The sequence below is a fragment of the Paramisgurnus dabryanus genome, chromosome 9 (genome assembly GCF_030506205.2).
Source record: "Paramisgurnus dabryanus chromosome 9, PD_genome_1.1, whole genome shotgun sequence".
NCBI lineage: Eukaryota > Metazoa > Chordata > Actinopteri > Cypriniformes > Cobitidae > Paramisgurnus > Paramisgurnus dabryanus.
In genome coordinates this window covers 5,688,529-5,704,296 of record NC_133345.1, presented here as the reverse complement: position 1 = coordinate 5,704,296, position 15,768 = coordinate 5,688,529, and the positions used below count along the sequence as shown (strand labels likewise).

General features: G+C 35.6%; 4 non-coding genes across 4 annotated transcripts; all 4 read left to right on the top strand.

Annotated features, from left to right (window-relative positions):
- Positions 1–6,014: 6,014 nt before the first annotated feature.
- LOC141282605 (U2 spliceosomal RNA) lies at positions 6,015–6,205 on the top strand. Its single transcript, XR_012337404.1, has one exon. It is a non-coding gene; the product is annotated as a U2 spliceosomal RNA (small nuclear RNA).
- A 783-nt stretch (positions 6,206–6,988) lies between these two features.
- Positions 6,989–7,153, top strand: LOC141282564 (U1 spliceosomal RNA). Its single transcript, XR_012337361.1, has one exon. It is a non-coding gene; the product is annotated as a U1 spliceosomal RNA (small nuclear RNA).
- Positions 7,154–14,389: 7,236 nt separating this feature from the next.
- LOC141282604 (U2 spliceosomal RNA) lies at positions 14,390–14,580 on the top strand. The gene has a single exon (XR_012337403.1). It is a non-coding gene; the product is annotated as a U2 spliceosomal RNA (small nuclear RNA).
- Positions 14,581–15,363: 783 nt separating this feature from the next.
- On the top strand, positions 15,364–15,528 carry LOC141282563 (U1 spliceosomal RNA). The gene has a single exon (XR_012337360.1). It is a non-coding gene; the product is annotated as a U1 spliceosomal RNA (small nuclear RNA).
- Positions 15,529–15,768: the final 240 nt, after the last annotated feature.

Here is a 15,768-nt window from a genome sequence, read left to right as displayed (position 1 = left end):
CTTAAAAATGATGGTGACATGATTCCATGGTAATCACAAACAGTTAAACAAGTAAGATAATCACCATTACTTTTAAAAGCATTTTGAAAATTGCTTGCTTATGCTGGGAGTAAAGGTATTTCACGCAGTGCGCATCCTCTTTAAAAGGTAATGTATGCTTCTTTTAAAGCTGACACATTTGCCACATTAAAATAACAGAAATGTGTACTTTTTAAACTTTTTGGAGCCGGTGTGTCTGTGTTCTTGGGGCACACATCTACATGTAAAAGCAGAATTGCTTATTATTCTTCTCTATTTCTTGTATAGGTCAATTATGAGTGAAGAACCGTTCACCAAATGAAGACCGCAGCCAGGTGACGGGATTCTGTGGTAATCGCAAACAGGTAAACCAGTAAAATAATCATCATTTATTGTTAAAATAATTTTGAAAATTGAAGTTCTGTGTGTTCTTATTGTACTTTATTTATTTCTGCAGGTAAGCACCATACCGTAAGCTTCATTCCCTTTATAACAGGTAAGGTTCATACTGTTTTATTCTTTTGTACTGTTTTATTCGTACTGTTTTAAATCATTCAGTAAATGCAAAGTTAAACTGATGTGTTTTTAATCTAGATTTAAAAGTGTCTACTGTTGAAGCACATCTGATCTCTTCTGAAAGCTGATAATAACTAAATGCTGATGCACCTTGTTTTGAGTGAACCCCTGTTTTTTCTAAATGACCTGATCCTATTGCTCCGAGTAATCGGTTTCATATTCGATTAGCATATCTGTCATGTATTTCGGCCTGTAGCCATGAAGTGGTTTTTAAACAAGTAACAGTACTTTTTTAAACCATTGTCCATTGCAATAATCGGCCCTGCTGGTGATGAAAGCATGAACAAGTTTCTCTAAGTCCTGTCTTGAGACAAAACCTCCAATTCTGGCAATATTTCTGAGATGGTAGTAAAAGCAGAATTCCTTATTATTTTTCTCTATCTCAGGCTCTATGGCATATATGTCATGATTTTATTTGTCTATTTATATGTCTATTTACAAGGACTGCCTTGGCCAAACGTTATTGTTAATTAATATTGAAGCAGTTATTTAACATATTTCCTTTGAGTAGTGATTTGTGTAATGATCCATATATCTATTTTTATGTATATTTTTAACTTAGGAATGTGATTTTAAAGCACATATTTGTTATTGTATGACACCTCTCATGTTATGAAAGTAAAAAATAAATGTATTTTCTGATGTCTTGCATTTCTGTTTTTAAACTGTTAATCCTTATCAAGTGCTATACATTAGAAAGTGGATAAATAACAAAAATGTCACTCCTGACAGCTGATAAATTAATCGTTCTTTATAGCACCACTGAGGTGAGCATTTTTCAAGACAAGATTCTTTATAGAACCGTATAAAAAGGTTCTATATAGTACCAAAAAAACGGGTTCTGCTATGGTTACAAGCTGAAGAACCCTTATTTGGTACTATTTAGGAGCATTTGTCTTTAGAGTGTTGCGTAGGTTCGAAACTTTCAATCTTTAAACCAAAAAAAAGGGTCACACGGTTTTATTTGTGGTGTGGACATGAACACGCTGCAGGCATTGAAATGTAATTTGTAATTTATTGTCTCATTTCATATTTAACAAATAGAAAGCAAAGTGCTATTCAATCAGTTTAACTAAACAACTGGTGTTCCTCAATTTTGGGGCCTATTTTGTTCAGTATATCAGTTTTGTTCAGTTTTGTATGTGCATGCAAAAAGCATTCAGCGAGCAAATTAACTGAAGCTTTACCTTCGTGTTTCTTTTTGTATGAGTGATAACTGTTTCTGTATGTATTTGTATGGTTTTTTTACAAGTATAGAGTGAAATGCACACGGTGAGTAATGAACGCAGACCTTCAGTGCCGGATCTCTGACCCGCTAACCTCCATCCCGACAGCCAGCGCCTTCTCCGGATGCCATTGCGGTATCGCTCCTCGGCTTTTTGGGTAAAATCGAGTGGACACCGGGGACTACACGTTTGAATGGATTTTTGACCTTCGGCTATGGAAGCGAGGCTTGCTCCGTCCACTCCGTGCATCGACTCTGGCGCTTTCCGGGGACAAATAAGGTGAGTTTAAAACCAGAGTTTGCTTCTTTTGTGCGTGGTTGCCAGTTTGTTTGCCAATCCGTGGTCATAATATGTTCCGCTTCGTGGTTTCTCCATCGCTCAGTACTTTTCTGTGTTTCTATTTTACGTAAAGCTAACACCAAAACGATTGTGGAAAGCGCTATATAGATTGTTCTCAAAGAAAAAACGAGAAACAAACCCATGTGAATATGGGTCAAATTATCTAGGCGGAGCACTTCGTTCAAAGAAAAACGCAACAGAATTGTTTGCGTTGAACAAAGACAATGGTGCGTGCAGACATCGAATGTGTATTGTGGATAAAAAATGGCCAGTGGGGTGGGACAATTTTTCTTGAATTAAGTGTTTATGGGAAAAGTTAACGAATTTTTTCTTACCCTGTAGGCAGATTTATTTGCTTGTTTTAAGCATAAAATAACAGGAGAAGAAATTGTGTAGGGGGAGCAGAGGGTTTTTTTTTTCGTTCAAAGAAAAGCAGCGTGGCACGAATGAATGTTTGGCTGAAATGCTATCGTAATTTCCCCCTTAATTTTCCTTACAAACATGAAACCAGAGAGAAGGGCCAGTTGGCATCGAATTGCACCTTGTATTCGGTGATTGATTGAGGAAAAATATGCGTATGTGTATATATACACTTGTTTTGTTGAACAGAGACAATGGCCGCGTGCTCCAGCGTCACCTATATGCCTATTTCACAAAATGGCGCCTTTGACCGGAAGTAAGGAAAACATCGTTCAGGTTGCACCACTACGATGGCCACTCAATATAGTATGGACTGACAGCTGCTTTGTTTTCTCCTACACATGAATTTACTTGTAAAAATAACAATAACAGATATTGTCGATTGGTGTTATATTATTTTTTTAGCATTTCGTATTATCAAAATATATCATATGTTAGACAGCTGTCAATTTTAAATAAAATAACGAGACATACATAACTATTCGTGTCTGCTCCCGTTTATTGTAATGAGTCTGCACATTTGGAGAAATACTTAGACATTTTACTTCTTATTTCTTTAGACTGAATAATTATTTCTTATTAATTCCAAAGTATGAGACCCGATGATCTAATCGTGGTGTATGTGCTATTCCTCGTTTGTTTGCCTGCATCCATTGCTTTACGGCTTGCTTGTTGCGTTGAAATGCACATTTGATTTCTTTACCAGCATTGGATTTAGACCATTCAATGAGAAGAGTTAACAGCGTTTATTATGATTGATAAGCCCTCAACGGAGAATGAAGTCTGCATACATTAAAAGCCTTATTTTGTTTTTATCGTGTGCCTTCCAAAATGTATGCGACGAAACTTAAATCACGCAAAATATGAATGGTAACTAGACGTGCTTGTTGTGTGCAGGGAGTGCATTTATTTGTAAACTTTTGCTAAATCAAAATGGTTTATTTGTATTTGCTTTTTACCTGGGTTTTATCAGGTTCGCAGTCGGGACATTTTTAATCCATAGTGTATGGAGTTATCTAGTAGAAAATGATCTGCTGTTTTTTGGTAGAATGTTGTGTGAGCTAAAGAAACGAGGAATAAAACACACACCGCGATTAAAAAAATCAGATCTCATACTTTGTAATTGAAAATAAATAATAATTAATTTCAAAGAAATAAGAAGTAAAATGTGTAAGTATTCCTCAAAATGTGCTTTGGACTAAGTCTCCCGTCATCACAGCAAACGGGAGCAGACCCGAATAGGTATGTCTAGTTATTTTATTAAAAATTCCCAGCCGTCTGTAAATTCATGTTTGAAAGAAAAAAGTAAATGAATATCTTACTTACTGTTTTTGTCTTGTTTTCTAGTGAATATCTGACAATTCTTAAATGGAGATACATTTACTTGGTAAGCAAAGTGGCTTAAGATATTATGTATTGTAATAGAAAATTGTTATAAAAACGTTTTGTTTTTGCTGGGAATTCTTGTATATATTTCACAGCTATATAATTAATTATAATAACGCACTTTTTGTTGATAAACATGTTAAAAAATACATTAACACAGAATAATGTGGCAACAAATCAAATGTGCATTTAAATGCAACAAGCAGAAAATAAATAAATAAAGCAAATGCATGGAAAAGAAACGAGGAATAAAACAAACACCGCGATTAAAAAAATCAGATCGCATACTTTGTAATTGAAAATAAATAATAATTAATTCCAAAGAAATAAGAAGTAAAATGTGTAAGTATTCCTCAAAATGTGCTTTGGACTAAGTCCCCGTCATCACAGCAAACGGGAGCAGACCCGAATAGGTATGTCTAGTTATTTTATTTAAAATTTCCAGCCGTCTGTAAATTCATGTTTGAAAGAAAAAAGTAAATGAATATCTTACTTACTGTTTTTGTCTTGTTTTCTTGTGAATATCTGACAATTCTTAAATGGAGATACATTTACTTGGTAAGCAAAGTGGCTTAAGATATTATGTATTGTAATAGAAAATTGTTATAAAAGCGTTTTGTGTTTGCTGGGAATTCACAGCCATATAATTAATTATAATAACGCACTTTTTGTTTATAAACATGTTAAAAAATACATTAACACAGAATAATGTGGCAACAAATCAAACGTGCATTTAAATGCAACAAGCAAAAATAAATAAATAAAGCAAATGCACGGAAAAGAAACGAGGAATAAAACAAACACCGCGATTAAAAAATCAGATCGTATACTTTGTAATAATTGAAATAAATTATAAAAATCAACAGGTTTATATTTAAAACAAGTAAAAAAATATCTGCCAGCGGGGTAAGAAAAATAAACGTAATTCTAGTTTCAACTTAATTCAATAATAAACTCAATTTAGGTTTATTTTTCTTACCCCACTGGCAGATATTTTTACTTGTTTTAAGCCTTAACCTATTACATTTTAGAATTTATTTCAGTAAACAATACTTAAATTCTAAGCCACTTTGCTTATTAAGTAAATGTATCTTGATTTAAGAATTATTTTTTAACTCGAAAACATGAATAAAATACTAAGTAAACGAACAGATTGGGATGTTCAAAACACTTAAACATTTTTTTTCACTCTACCCTTCATATTACAGCTGTCGAAAAACCACAGCAACGTTGACAGACCTGGAAGCCATGATATATTAGCAGTTTTTAAAATAAGTTAAATCTAGAATCCTTATTGGTTTTAGATACTTAAAAGCAATGAATGATCTTCTTTCTTTTGAATTGATTTGGTATTATGGAGGAGCTCTGTGTCTGGTTATTGAAGATGATTTCGTCTTTGCTCCTATGTTGGCTTATTTTTTGTTATTTCCGTTACTATATATATATATATATTTTTTTTTCCCCTTTGTTTTTTCTGATTTGAGGTTATGAAAATGTTTTAATTTGTAATAAAGGTTTTTTGAAAATTCTAAATTCTCTCTCTCTCTCTCATGAGCGTGGATCAGTTCCTGCATCAAGGAAAAAATGCGCATCCTGGTAAATTTCAGAAGTTAGACGACTGAGCTGCAGCGGACAGCGTAAGATTTATGAAAACACATTTGAGAAGAAAGGCAAAGCATGTTTCACAGTTAATCCAAGACCATAATGACAATTTTGCGCTCTGTTTCCCGAAGCTCGTGGAGGCGTGGAGCAGCATACACAGTTAAGGTATGTGCGATCTATCGGCATTACCTTTACGATCGACGTATTGGATCTGCAAGCTGCAAGCAAATTAACTGAAGCTTTACTTCATGTTTCTGTTTGGTTAAGCGATGACTGCTTTTTCCCAACAGTTTGTGTGTGTTTTCTGCATGGGTTTAGAAAACATGAACTTCTGATCTGCTAGCTCAACGTTCTACCTCTGTAACGTATAGAGTTAAATGCCCGCTAGCCTCCACCCCAAAAGCCAGCGCCTTCGCCGGCTCCCCCTTTGGCTGCGTCTATTCCGGTATCGCTTCTCGGCCTTTTGGCTAAGATCAAGTGTAGTATCTGTTCTTATCAGTTTAATGTCTGATACGTCTCCTATCCGGAGACTATATGTTAAATGGATTTTTGACCTTCGGAAATGGAAGCGGAGCTTGCTCCTTCCACTCCATGCATCAACATGGTATTGCAGTGTTTCCATGAATGGTGCGCTCCCCTTCTCGGGGAAAAATAAGTCAAATACAATAAAAGAATTTGCTTCTTTTGTGCGTGAATGACGGTGTTTTTTCTAATACGTGTGTTTCTTTAAATTGCTGTGTTTTCGTTGGCTTTATTGGTTTAACGAAAAGCTTGCGTGGAAATGAACACGCTGATAAAGAAATGTTTTTGTAATGTATTTAATTATTTTCTTTACAAGTTTGTGGTGGTGATCCGAGGACGAATTAAACATCCTCGACACAGCTGAAGGTGCAACAAAAGCGAAAGAGGCCGATTGGAATGTTAAAAACACCTGAAAACTTTTTTCACTACCCTTCATACTACAGCTGTCGAAAATCCACAGCAACGTCGACAGACCTGGAAGCATAGCTGTACTTGTTTAACTCACAACGACAACGGGTAAGTCATTGAGCCCTGTGTTTTTATTTATCCACGTTCTAAAATTGCTATGCTTTCGTTGTTTCTTGATTGCTCTGTACATTTCTTTGTTTCTATTCCACGTAAAGTTACTTTGTAATAACGAAACCATATATTTGAATGCGCAATTTAAATCCATTTGATTTAAATTGTTTCACATATTTCACTCTACACGGTTCAACCGGGCTGGAAACGGAATAAAAATAGGGTAGATCTCGAAGAATGTTTGGTCTCAGACGTGGCTTCGTGCGCTTTCCACCTGGTCACACACAGTAATGAAATGTTAGTCGGACGGCCTTCGGGGGCGCCGTTGATGTGATCGGTCACAGGAAGATGCGGCCGTCTGGCCTCAAAGGGTGTCGCTCATACTTACCTGGCAGGGGAGACACCATGATCATGAAGGTGGTTCACCCAGGGCGAGGCTCAGCCATTGCACTCCGGTTGTGCTGACCCTTTGCGAATTCCCCAAATGTGGGAATCTCGACTGCAAAATTTCTGATAGTGGGGGACTGCGTTCGCGCTCTCCCCTGACCTATGTGTTAAAAATAGATTCTTTTGTCGTTTTGCGTAAAATCCAAGAGACGTCTAACCACGGCCCAAGAATACATTAGTCATCAAAAAAGCGGCTATTCAACGACTACATAATTTCTAATAGACAGCGAATATGTGTCTAGGCTAAAACAAGGCTTAATTTGGGCTGTCAGTGAAAATCTAATAGACGTTTGACCATTCCAAAAGAATAGACTAGCCATTAAATAGAACCACAATCAAACGGCTACATGTCTAAGAGACAGTCAACAAAATAATGCTTAGATGATTCTTTTATTTCCAATATAAGAGGTTCTCGGGAATGGCAATCATCCAAACTAATAAATTATAAAGGCTTTTATAAGAAAATGACAACAGTTAAACAACATAGACAGCGTTGGGCAATACAAAATGCTAATAAATACAAGACAAATTGAAATATTGTACATGCATGTACATTAAACAAGCCAACAAATCTGCCAATGGGCTACGACAATTTTTCTTGAATTAAGTGTTTATATCTAGATTTGTTTCTTACCCCTTTGGCAGATTTATTTGCTTGTTTTAAGCCCAAATTCGCTTAAATTTTGAGTTTTTTTCTCCCTAAAGGCTAGGCTTATTTTCTTAGGGCATTTTGCTCATCAAAAAATGCATCTTATTTTAAGACTTTCTAGATATTTGTACAGTGAAAACAGTTCGAAATAACAAGTAAGAAATGATTTTTTGCAATGTATTCATTCATTCGCTACCCTTCATAATACAGCTGTCGAAAAACCACAGCAACGTCGACAGACCTGGAAGCGTAGCTGTATTTGTTTAACTCACAAAGACAACGGGTAAAGTATTTTCTTGATTACCTAAATGACTTGCCGTAAGAAAATAAGTTTAGGTTTAAGGGGGGGAAATACAGTTTAAAGGGATATTTCAATTTATGATGATAATTCTGTCATCATTTACTCATGCATACAGGCTTACAACAACACGAGGATTAGTTTTTTTTCTGAGTAACACAAAAGAAGGTATTTTGAGGAATGATGGTAAACCCACAGCAGATAGTCACCATTGACTTCCATAGTAGGAATAAAAAAAATATGATGGAATTTATTAGGTACCATCAACCGTGTGCTAACCATCACTTTGCAAAATATTTTCTTCATCCTTTATCACGATACTTCCAAAATATTTTTTCCTACTAAGTCAATGTTTCATTATTTGCTTTACAAGCTTAAAAATGATGGTGACATGATTCCATGGTAATCACAAACAGTTAAACAAGTAAGATAATCACCATTACTTTTAAAAGCATTTTGAAAATTGCTTGCTTATGCTGGGAGTAAAGGTATTTCACGCAGTGCGCATCCTCTTTAAAAGGTAATGTATGCTTCTTTTAAAGCTGACACATTTGCCACATTAAAATAACAGAAATGTGTACTTTTTAAACTTTTTGGAGCCGGTGTGTCTGTGTTCTTGGGGCACACATCTACATGTAAAAGCAGAATTGCTTATTATTCTTCTCTATTTCTTGTATAGGTCAATTATGAGTGAAGAACCGTTCACCAAATGAAGACCGCAGCCAGGTGACGGGATTCTGTGGTAATCGCAAACAGGTAAACCAGTAAAATAATCATCATTTATTGTTAAAATAATTTTGAAAATTGAAGTTCTGTGTGTTCTTATTGTACTTTATTTATTTCTGCAGGTAAGCACCATACCGTAAGCTTCATTCCCTTTATAACAGGTAAGGTTCATACTGTTTTATTCTTTTGTACTGTTTTATTCGTACTGTTTTAAATCATTCAGTAAATGCAAAGTTAAACTGATGTGTTTTTAATCTAGATTTAAAAGTGTCTACTGTTGAAGCACATCTGATCTCTTCTGAAAGCTGATAATAACTAAATGCTGATGCACCTTGTTTTGAGTGAACCCCTGTTTTTTCTAAATGACCTGATCCTATTGCTCCGAGTAATCGGTTTCATATTCGATTAGCATATCTGTCATGTATTTCGGCCTGTAGCCATGAAGTGGTTTTTAAACAAGTAACAGTACTTTTTTAAACCATTGTCCATTGCAATAATCGGCCCTGCTGGTGATGAAAGCATGAACAAGTTTCTCTAAGTCCTGTCTTGAGACAAAACCTCCAATTCTGGCAATATTTCTGAGATGGTAGTAAAAGCAGAATTCCTTATTATTTTTCTCTATCTCAGGCTCTATGGCATATATGTCATGATTTTATTTGTCTATTTATATGTCTATTTACAAGGACTGCCTTGGCCAAACGTTATTGTTAATTAATATTGAAGCAGTTATTTAACATATTTCCTTTGAGTAGTGATTTGTGTAATGATCCATATATCTATTTTTATGTATATTTTTAACTTAGGAATGTGATTTTAAAGCACATATTTGTTATTGTATGACACCTCTCATGTTATGAAAGTAAAAAATAAATGTATTTTCTGATGTCTTGCATTTCTGTTTTTAAACTGTTAATCCTTATCAAGTGCTATACATTAGAAAGTGGATAAATAACAAAAATGTCACTCCTGACAGCTGATAAATTAATCGTTCTTTATAGCACCACTGAGGTGAGCATTTTTCAAGACAAGATTCTTTATAGAACCGTATAAAAAGGTTCTATATAGTACCAAAAAAACGGGTTCTGCTATGGTTACAAGCTGAAGAACCCTTATTTGGTACTATTTAGGAGCATTTGTCTTTAGAGTGTTGCGTAGGTTCGAAACTTTCAATCTTTAAACCAAAAAAAAGGGTCACACGGTTTTATTTGTGGTGTGGACATGAACACGCTGCAGGCATTGAAATGTAATTTGTAATTTATTGTCTCATTTCATATTTAACAAATAGAAAGCAAAGTGCTATTCAATCAGTTTAACTAAACAACTGGTGTTCCTCAATTTTGGGGCCTATTTTGTTCAGTATATCAGTTTTGTTCAGTTTTGTATGTGCATGCAAAAAGCATTCAGCGAGCAAATTAACTGAAGCTTTACCTTCGTGTTTCTTTTTGTATGAGTGATAACTGTTTCTGTATGTATTTGTATGGTTTTTTTACAAGTATAGAGTGAAATGCACACGGTGAGTAATGAACGCAGACCTTCAGTGCCGGATCTCTGACCCGCTAACCTCCATCCCGACAGCCAGCGCCTTCTCCGGATGCCATTGCGGTATCGCTCCTCGGCTTTTTGGGTAAAATCGAGTGGACACCGGGGACTACACGTTTGAATGGATTTTTGACCTTCGGCTATGGAAGCGAGGCTTGCTCCGTCCACTCCGTGCATCGACTCTGGCGCTTTCCGGGGACAAATAAGGTGAGTTTAAAACCAGAGTTTGCTTCTTTTGTGCGTGGTTGCCAGTTTGTTTGCCAATCCGTGGTCATAATATGTTCCGCTTCGTGGTTTCTCCATCGCTCAGTACTTTTCTGTGTTTCTATTTTACGTAAAGCTAACACCAAAACGATTGTGGAAAGCGCTATATAGATTGTTCTCAAAGAAAAAACGAGAAACAAACCCATGTGAATATGGGTCAAATTATCTAGGCGGAGCACTTCGTTCAAAGAAAAACGCAACAGAATTGTTTGCGTTGAACAAAGACAATGGTGCGTGCAGACATCGAATGTGTATTGTGGATAAAAAATGGCCAGTGGGGTGGGACAATTTTTCTTGAATTAAGTGTTTATGGGAAAAGTTAACGAATTTTTTCTTACCCTGTAGGCAGATTTATTTGCTTGTTTTAAGCATAAAATAACAGGAGAAGAAATTGTGTAGGGGGAGCAGAGGGTTTTTTTTTTCGTTCAAAGAAAAGCAGCGTGGCACGAATGAATGTTTGGCTGAAATGCTATCGTAATTTCCCCCTTAATTTTCCTTACAAACATGAAACCAGAGAGAAGGGCCAGTTGGCATCGAATTGCACCTTGTATTCGGTGATTGATTGAGGAAAAATATGCGTATGTGTATATATACACTTGTTTTGTTGAACAGAGACAATGGCCGCGTGCTCCAGCGTCACCTATATGCCTATTTCACAAAATGGCGCCTTTGACCGGAAGTAAGGAAAACATCGTTCAGGTTGCACCACTACGATGGCCACTCAATATAGTATGGACTGACAGCTGCTTTGTTTTCTCCTACACATGAATTTACTTGTAAAAATAACAATAACAGATATTGTCGATTGGTGTTATATTATTTTTTTAGCATTTCGTATTATCAAAATATATCATATGTTAGACAGCTGTCAATTTTAAATAAAATAACGAGACATACATAACTATTCGTGTCTGCTCCCGTTTATTGTAATGAGTCTGCACATTTGGAGAAATACTTAGACATTTTACTTCTTATTTCTTTAGACTGAATAATTATTTCTTATTAATTCCAAAGTATGAGACCCGATGATCTAATCGTGGTGTATGTGCTATTCCTCGTTTGTTTGCCTGCATCCATTGCTTTACGGCTTGCTTGTTGCGTTGAAATGCACATTTGATTTCTTTACCAGCATTGGATTTAGACCATTCAATGAGAAGAGTTAACAGCGTTTATTATGATTGATAAGCCCTCAACGGAGAATGAAGTCTGCATACATTAAAAGCCTTATTTTGTTTTTATCGTGTGCCTTCCAAAATGTATGCGACGAAACTTAAATCACGCAAAATATGAATGGTAACTAGACGTGCTTGTTGTGTGCAGGGAGTGCATTTATTTGTAAACTTTTGCTAAATCAAAATGGTTTATTTGTATTTGCTTTTTACCTGGGTTTTATCAGGTTCGCAGTCGGGACATTTTTAATCCATAGTGTATGGAGTTATCTAGTAGAAAATGATCTGCTGTTTTTTGGTAGAATGTTGTGTGAGCTAAAGAAACGAGGAATAAAACACACACCGCGATTAAAAAAATCAGATCTCATACTTTGTAATTGAAAATAAATAATAATTAATTTCAAAGAAATAAGAAGTAAAATGTGTAAGTATTCCTCAAAATGTGCTTTGGACTAAGTCTCCCGTCATCACAGCAAACGGGAGCAGACCCGAATAGGTATGTCTAGTTATTTTATTAAAAATTCCCAGCCGTCTGTAAATTCATGTTTGAAAGAAAAAAGTAAATGAATATCTTACTTACTGTTTTTGTCTTGTTTTCTAGTGAATATCTGACAATTCTTAAATGGAGATACATTTACTTGGTAAGCAAAGTGGCTTAAGATATTATGTATTGTAATAGAAAATTGTTATAAAAACGTTTTGTTTTTGCTGGGAATTCTTGTATATATTTCACAGCTATATAATTAATTATAATAACGCACTTTTTGTTGATAAACATGTTAAAAAATACATTAACACAGAATAATGTGGCAACAAATCAAATGTGCATTTAAATGCAACAAGCAGAAAATAAATAAATAAAGCAAATGCATGGAAAAGAAACGAGGAATAAAACAAACACCGCGATTAAAAAAATCAGATCGCATACTTTGTAATTGAAAATAAATAATAATTAATTCCAAAGAAATAAGAAGTAAAATGTGTAAGTATTCCTCAAAATGTGCTTTGGACTAAGTCCCCGTCATCACAGCAAACGGGAGCAGACCCGAATAGGTATGTCTAGTTATTTTATTTAAAATTTCCAGCCGTCTGTAAATTCATGTTTGAAAGAAAAAAGTAAATGAATATCTTACTTACTGTTTTTGTCTTGTTTTCTTGTGAATATCTGACAATTCTTAAATGGAGATACATTTACTTGGTAAGCAAAGTGGCTTAAGATATTATGTATTGTAATAGAAAATTGTTATAAAAGCGTTTTGTGTTTGCTGGGAATTCACAGCCATATAATTAATTATAATAACGCACTTTTTGTTTATAAACATGTTAAAAAATACATTAACACAGAATAATGTGGCAACAAATCAAACGTGCATTTAAATGCAACAAGCAAAAATAAATAAATAAAGCAAATGCACGGAAAAGAAACGAGGAATAAAACAAACACCGCGATTAAAAAATCAGATCGTATACTTTGTAATAATTGAAATAAATTATAAAAATCAACAGGTTTATATTTAAAACAAGTAAAAAAATATCTGCCAGCGGGGTAAGAAAAATAAACGTAATTCTAGTTTCAACTTAATTCAATAATAAACTCAATTTAGGTTTATTTTTCTTACCCCACTGGCAGATATTTTTACTTGTTTTAAGCCTTAACCTATTACATTTTAGAATTTATTTCAGTAAACAATACTTAAATTCTAAGCCACTTTGCTTATTAAGTAAATGTATCTTGATTTAAGAATTATTTTTTAACTCGAAAACATGAATAAAATACTAAGTAAACGAACAGATTGGGATGTTCAAAACACTTAAACATTTTTTTTCACTCTACCCTTCATATTACAGCTGTCGAAAAACCACAGCAACGTTGACAGACCTGGAAGCCATGATATATTAGCAGTTTTTAAAATAAGTTAAATCTAGAATCCTTATTGGTTTTAGATACTTAAAAGCAATGAATGATCTTCTTTCTTTTGAATTGATTTGGTATTATGGAGGAGCTCTGTGTCTGGTTATTGAAGATGATTTCGTCTTTGCTCCTATGTTGGCTTATTTTTTGTTATTTCCGTTACTATATATATATATATATTTTTTTTTCCCCTTTGTTTTTTCTGATTTGAGGTTATGAAAATGTTTTAATTTGTAATAAAGGTTTTTTGAAAATTCTAAATTCTCTCTCTCTCTCTCATGAGCGTGGATCAGTTCCTGCATCAAGGAAAAAATGCGCATCCTGGTAAATTTCAGAAGTTAGACGACTGAGCTGCAGCGGACAGCGTAAGATTTATGAAAACACATTTGAGAAGAAAGGCAAAGCATGTTTCACAGTTAATCCAAGACCATAATGACAATTTTGCGCTCTGTTTCCCGAAGCTCGTGGAGGCGTGGAGCAGCATACACAGTTAAGGTATGTGCGATCTATCGGCATTACCTTTACGATCGACGTATTGGATCTGCAAGCTGCAAGCAAATTAACTGAAGCTTTACTTCATGTTTCTGTTTGGTTAAGCGATGACTGCTTTTTCCCAACAGTTTGTGTGTGTTTTCTGCATGGGTTTAGAAAACATGAACTTCTGATCTGCTAGCTCAACGTTCTACCTCTGTAACGTATAGAGTTAAATGCCCGCTAGCCTCCACCCCAAAAGCCAGCGCCTTCGCCGGCTCCCCCTTTGGCTGCGTCTATTCCGGTATCGCTTCTCGGCCTTTTGGCTAAGATCAAGTGTAGTATCTGTTCTTATCAGTTTAATGTCTGATACGTCTCCTATCCGGAGACTATATGTTAAATGGATTTTTGACCTTCGGAAATGGAAGCGGAGCTTGCTCCTTCCACTCCATGCATCAACATGGTATTGCAGTGTTTCCATGAATGGTGCGCTCCCCTTCTCGGGGAAAAATAAGTCAAATACAATAAAAGAATTTGCTTCTTTTGTGCGTGAATGACGGTGTTTTTTCTAATACGTGTGTTTCTTTAAATTGCTGTGTTTTCGTTGGCTTTATTGGTTTAACGAAAAGCTTGCGTGGAAATGAACACGCTGATAAAGAAATGTTTTTGTAATGTATTTAATTATTTTCTTTACAAGTTTGTGGTGGTGATCCGAGGACGAATTAAACATCCTCGACACAGCTGAAGGTGCAACAAAAGCGAAAGAGGCCGATTGGAATGTTAAAAACACCTGAAAACTTTTTTCACTACCCTTCATACTACAGCTGTCGAAAATCCACAGCAACGTCGACAGACCTGGAAGCATAGCTGTACTTGTTTAACTCACAACGACAACGGGTAAGTCATTGAGCCCTGTGTTTTTATTTATCCACGTTCTAAAATTGCTATGCTTTCGTTGTTTCTTGATTGCTCTGTACATTTCTTTGTTTCTATTCCACGTAAAGTTACTTTGTAATAACGAAACCATATATTTGAATGCGCAATTTAAATCCATTTGATTTAAATTGTTTCACATATTTCACTCTACACGGTTCAACCGGGCTGGAAACGGAATAAAAATAGGGTAGATCTCGAAGAATGTTTGGTCTCAGACGTGGCTTCGTGCGCTTTCCACCTGGTCACACACAGTAATGAAATGTTAGTCGGACGGCCTTCGGGGGCGCCGTTGATGTGATCGGTCACAGGAAGATGCGGCCGTCTGGCCTCAAAGGGTGTCGCTCATACTTACCTGGCAGGGGAGACACCATGATCATGAAGGTGGTTCACCCAGGGCGAGGCTCAGCCATTGCACTCCGGTTGTGCTGACCCTTTGCGAATTCCCCAAATGTGGGAATCTCGACTGCAAAATTTCTGATAGTGGGGGACTGCGTTCGCGCTCTCCCCTGACCTATGTGTTAAAAATAGATTCTTTTGTCGTTTTGCGTAAAATCCAAGAGACGTCTAACCACGGCCCAAGAATACATTAGTCATCAAAAAAGCGGCTATTCAACGACTACATAATTTCTAATAGACAGCGAATATGTGTCTAGGCTAAAACAAGGCTTAATTTGGGCTGTCAGTGAAAATCTAATAGACGTTTGACCATTCCAAAAGAATAGACTAGCCATTAAATAGAACCACAATCA